Source organism: Leptonychotes weddellii, unplaced genomic scaffold, assembly GCF_054177405.1.
Source record: "Leptonychotes weddellii isolate Sample4059 unplaced genomic scaffold, ASM5417740v2 HiC_scaffold_9512, whole genome shotgun sequence".
NCBI classification, from domain to species: Eukaryota; Metazoa; Chordata; class Mammalia; order Carnivora; family Phocidae; genus Leptonychotes; species Leptonychotes weddellii.
Window position 1 is genome coordinate 2,820 of NW_028067072.1, and position 4,633 is coordinate 7,452.

The 4,633-nt window shown below is 43.4% G+C and overlaps 1 non-coding gene across 1 annotated transcript; it reads left to right on the forward strand.

Annotated features, from left to right (window-relative positions):
• The first annotated feature begins 2,623 nt into the window (after positions 1–2,623).
• LOC115944472 (U6 spliceosomal RNA) lies at positions 2,624–2,730 on the forward strand. Its single transcript, XR_004079022.1, has one exon. It is a non-coding gene; the product is annotated as a U6 spliceosomal RNA (small nuclear RNA).
• Positions 2,731–4,633: the final 1,903 nt, after the last annotated feature.

Genomic DNA, 4,633 nt, shown 5'->3' on the forward strand with positions numbered 1-4,633 from the left:
TGTGGGATTATGGACATATGTTCTATCCTCCCTGGTCTATAGATGAAGAACCTGAAGCACCAGGAGGTCCCGTGCCTCATCCAAGGTCAGAGCAGGAGGGCCAGAGCAGGCTCTGGGGGAGACCGCGTGGCTCCAGACTCCATGCTCTTATCTGATGAGCGACACAGACCATTTGTTAATAAGACTTTGGTGATATCAGGCTCAACTGGAGTTATATCTCATTTGTTGTTTTCTTTGCGTGGGAGGTGCATTTGATAACACATTGCGATTGTGTGTGGAGTGGCAGAATGTGCAGAAGGAGAGCATACCTGGGGGGGGGTCCTTGATCTTGTCCCCCTTACGTGGGACAGAGGCAGCCTCAGCACCACCCTTCCCTTGTGATTCTTCCCTTCTTCTGGTGCCAGTCTTCTTCCCAGTTCTTGCCGTTTGGCCGCGCCCTGGTTGCCATTGACCTGGTGGTGATGGTCCCCACTCCTACCCCATGTGCTCCCCTGGTGGCCTGGGGAGGGACCCTGTGCCCCTGCATCCACCTGCACATGAGTAGGGCAGGCTGGAGGCACTGGGAGTTTATGCCCTGGGATCAGCCCTCGACCCATATGTGGATGGGAACTCAGCAGCCTCCCCTCTCTCTAGGGCTGTCCTGCGGATGTCGAGCTCCCAGGCTCTGCAGTTACAACCAGACATGAGCGAACCCTTTCCTGCCTTTCCTCCCTTCCTCCTCTCACTTCCCCTCTCCCCAGTAGGCTTTGTATCTGTGACCATGGCTCAGCAAGTGTCCTGTGACTGGATCCGCCTCTCAGGACTGGGTGTTGTCAGAACCACCGAGCCGTAGCATTCCACAGCACCATTGCAGTAGGGCCACTTTCTTCTTTCCCAGCAAAGGACGGTATTTCTCCTCACCACTGTGGTAAGGCAGCCCTCATGCCTAATCACGGATGAGTGCCGGGGGCCCACAGAGAACAGTTCTGTGTAGTTTCGATGGCAAGCTTTACTGGTAATTTTTTCTCACCTCACTCATGAAAGGACTTCAACCCTAGTGGCTGTTGGCTGTTCCTGTGTGGGAATAGGTCTGTTTCTCTTCTCTTTCATTGGGATACTTTACACACAGCAGGGTACTATTTTGCAATATTAGTGTTTGCCTCACTCCTTTCTGTCTCAGCTTCTCCATCCGTCCACACAGGGGAGCAGGTAGCAGGTCAGCATTTCATGGTTTCTAGGAAAGTGTGTGGGGGGAGAGATCCAAGGGAAATCCCATGTCTTTGGCAGCACCCTATAATTAATAATTTGCACTAAGGGGTCACAAACATTTCTCAGATTTGAGAGAGATGGTTAAATACTGTATCCCCATTTTGAAGATTCATAATGCAAACCAGTATGTTGAAGCTCAGAGCATGTTTCTGACATAAATGATTTTAGCATTAGTCAACCTGCTATTTCCAAGTGTATACAGACACAGAACATGTTTTTATCAGGGTATGTTACTGATATTATCTGGGCCAGTTTCTCCAGAAACCTTGGATTAGGGGATCCCCCAAGACCTCAAACTCATTCAGCTGCCTCCATGATCAGGTCCACGAATCCATCTAATCTTCTCTACCACTGCATTTCCACATACATCTTTAGATGGGAATAGAGGGTTGTCTCATTTTTCTGGAACTCCCACCTATGTACAAATTAAGCACTTATCGTCCAAGAAATCTTTCCTAATTTCTGCCATCATTTTATTAATAACAAACGCTAACACTTCATAAACATTTGCTGTGCACCATAAACTCTGACTAAAGCCCTTGTCATGCATTATTTCACTCAGCTGTTAGCATCCTCTGAGGGCGGGTATATGATTAGTTTTTCTAGATCTCAGCTTTCTCATCTGCAAAATGAGCCCCAAATCCTCACCCAGGACTGCACAACTGGAACGTAGCAGGGATATAACTCAAACTGGCTTCCATCTGACTTCAGAGCCCTCCCTCTCAACCACTATGCTGTCCCTTGTCTCGTAGAAAATCCTTATCAAATCCCTGTAAAGGTTTGATCAGGCTAGTTTTGTTTCCTTATTGTCTCTTTAAATTCACTGCTTTACACTAAATGTCCTATCTTCAGTTAAGTTGCAAATTCAGAGCTTAAGTCAAAATGATAGATATCTCTCAGAAAATACTTGTTTTCTTCCAGGTAGTTGGGGAGAGTGGCAGCTGTCTAAATCCATATGTCACCACAATACAAAACAAGAACCCATAAAACTACACAAACCCAGGACACAGGCATAATGAGAAGACAATGCACAAACTTAAGTTGCTTTTAAGTTTAAAAAGATAAAGAAATCTCATTAAACCATCTCTCAGACTTCTTTTTTTGCAAAGCTTTGTTGCAGGCAAAGGCAGTCTGATTTAAAAACCAAAAATGCTGCACAGAAGAGAGAAGAGGGGAGTGAGCAGCAGGTGTAAACTTACTCTAAAATCACCACCGGAAGGATAGGGTTCTCCTGCTTGTGAAAATACTGGAAAAATTGTGTTAGTAGACTACAGCACTGATTATAGGAAAGCAACTTAAAAATATGTGATTGCAGGTGGTAGGCTTTAAAAAGCATAGCTTCTGGGGAGAAAAAGACAAAAAATAAGGGACAGGCGTGCTCGCTTCGGCAGCACATATACTAAAATTGGAACGATACAGAGAAGATTAGCATGGCCCCTGCGCAAGGATGACACGCAAATTCGTGAAGCGTTCCATATTTTTCCTGGGTGGCTCAGATGGTTAAGTGTCTGCCTTCGGCTCGGGTCATGATCTCAGAGTCCTGGGATCGAGTCCACATCGGGCTCCCTGCTCCTTGGGAGCCTGCTTCTCCCTCTGCCTCTCTCTCTCTCTCTGTCTCTCATGAATAAATAAATGAAATCTTTAAAAAAAAAATAAAAAAAAAAAAAGGGACGTGCTTTTAGTGATTGGGTAATTAAAAAAAAAAAAGAAGAAAAAGGAAAAATTAAGGTCTTGAAAGACAAAAGTACTAGGAAAATCAGAGGGTCCACAGTCACTCTGTGCATCAACAAGAACTCACCCACCAAAGAAACTGGGTGACCCTTTAGACAAAGAGGACACCGTGCCCCTAGAGTAGAGATTTTGTAAACCACCACTCATATGCAGACTGAACAATGTGAAACTGAACAGATCTATAGGAAGTTACCAGAACAATGTGAAAAATGAGAATTGACACATGTCAGCTGTTGAAACTTCTCCCCTAAAGATAATGATGAAGTAAAAAGAAACTGTAAGGTGTGGTCCAAGTGAATGAAATGTATTCATAAACAGACATTTATAATATGAAGAACCACCTTGAACCAGGAATCAAACATTAAAAACAAAAATGGAGAGAAAAACAGGAAAAATAATGAAAAGAGAGTTGAACTCAGGAAAGAAATGAAGAAAAAAGACAAGACCATCTCAGAAGTGAGGATGACTCCAGTGAAATGCAGTAGGGGCAACTGAAGAAAGGCAAGAAGGCAACCAACACATGAAAATAAGATAAAGGAAGAAGTAAAAATGATCAAACAGAAAGAGGTTGAATGGGGAGATGAGCAAAGAAGAAACAATATACATATAATTGAAGCCGCTGATGTAGAAAATCAAACAGTGGAACAGAACTCATGTGTAAATTGTAACCCAGGAAAACTTCATGGACATAAAAGACCTGAATTCATATCCTGAAGGGGCCGCTGAGTAGCTGGGAAAGCAAGAGGGAATATAACTTCATGATGTGTTCCAGTAACACTATTAGGCTTGAAAGATAAAGAAAAATATTCCAAGGTTTTCAGGTTTAAAAAAATTAAATATTTTGTAAGAGCCAAAGAATCTGTAATTAGAATTCTCAAAAACAACATAAAAAGCAAAGCAACAGGCGCCTGGGTGGCTCAGTTGGTTGAGCGACTGCCTTCGGCTCAGGTCATGATCCTGGAGTCCCTGGATCGAGTCCCGCATTGGGCTCCCTGCTCGGCGGGGAGTCTGCTTCTCCCTCTGACCCTCCCCCCTCTCATGTGTTCTCTCTCATTCTCTCTCTCTCAAATAAATAAATAAAATTAAAAAAAAAAAAAACCAAAAAAACAAAGCAACAATGGGACAGAATTTCAAAAAACCCAGTGAAAGAAAGAGTGAAAAGAACCTTTATTTTCAGTCCAACTGTGAAGCGTCAGGACTATAGACCCCCAACGAGTTGGGGAGTTGTGTGCCCATGCCCCCCTTCTTGAGGAATCAGAGAGGATGAGCTTCATCTAAACAAGAGAGCACTAGAAAAACTCCAGGAAAAGGACAGTAATGTGCATGGTGGCCTGAGTGTATAGAAGGCTAACACAAGGGTGGAGACAAGGCAGAAAGACTGGTATGCAATTGTTACACTTTATGAGGGACAGAAATAATGGGACTGAAAACCGAGAGGAAAAGGTAGAAGGAAAAAGGAAAGAAAAATAAATGAATGTATGGTCTGTTGGGAAATAGGTGGGAGATGAAGTATGCCATTAAGGACTGATACATCCAGTAGTAAGAAATTAAATAAACAAAGCAAACTAAGGGTAGCAAAAAGGACACAGGTACAGAGGTAAACACTGCAACAAAAATACAAATATTCCCAAAAACAAAAGAAGGAAGGTTTTGT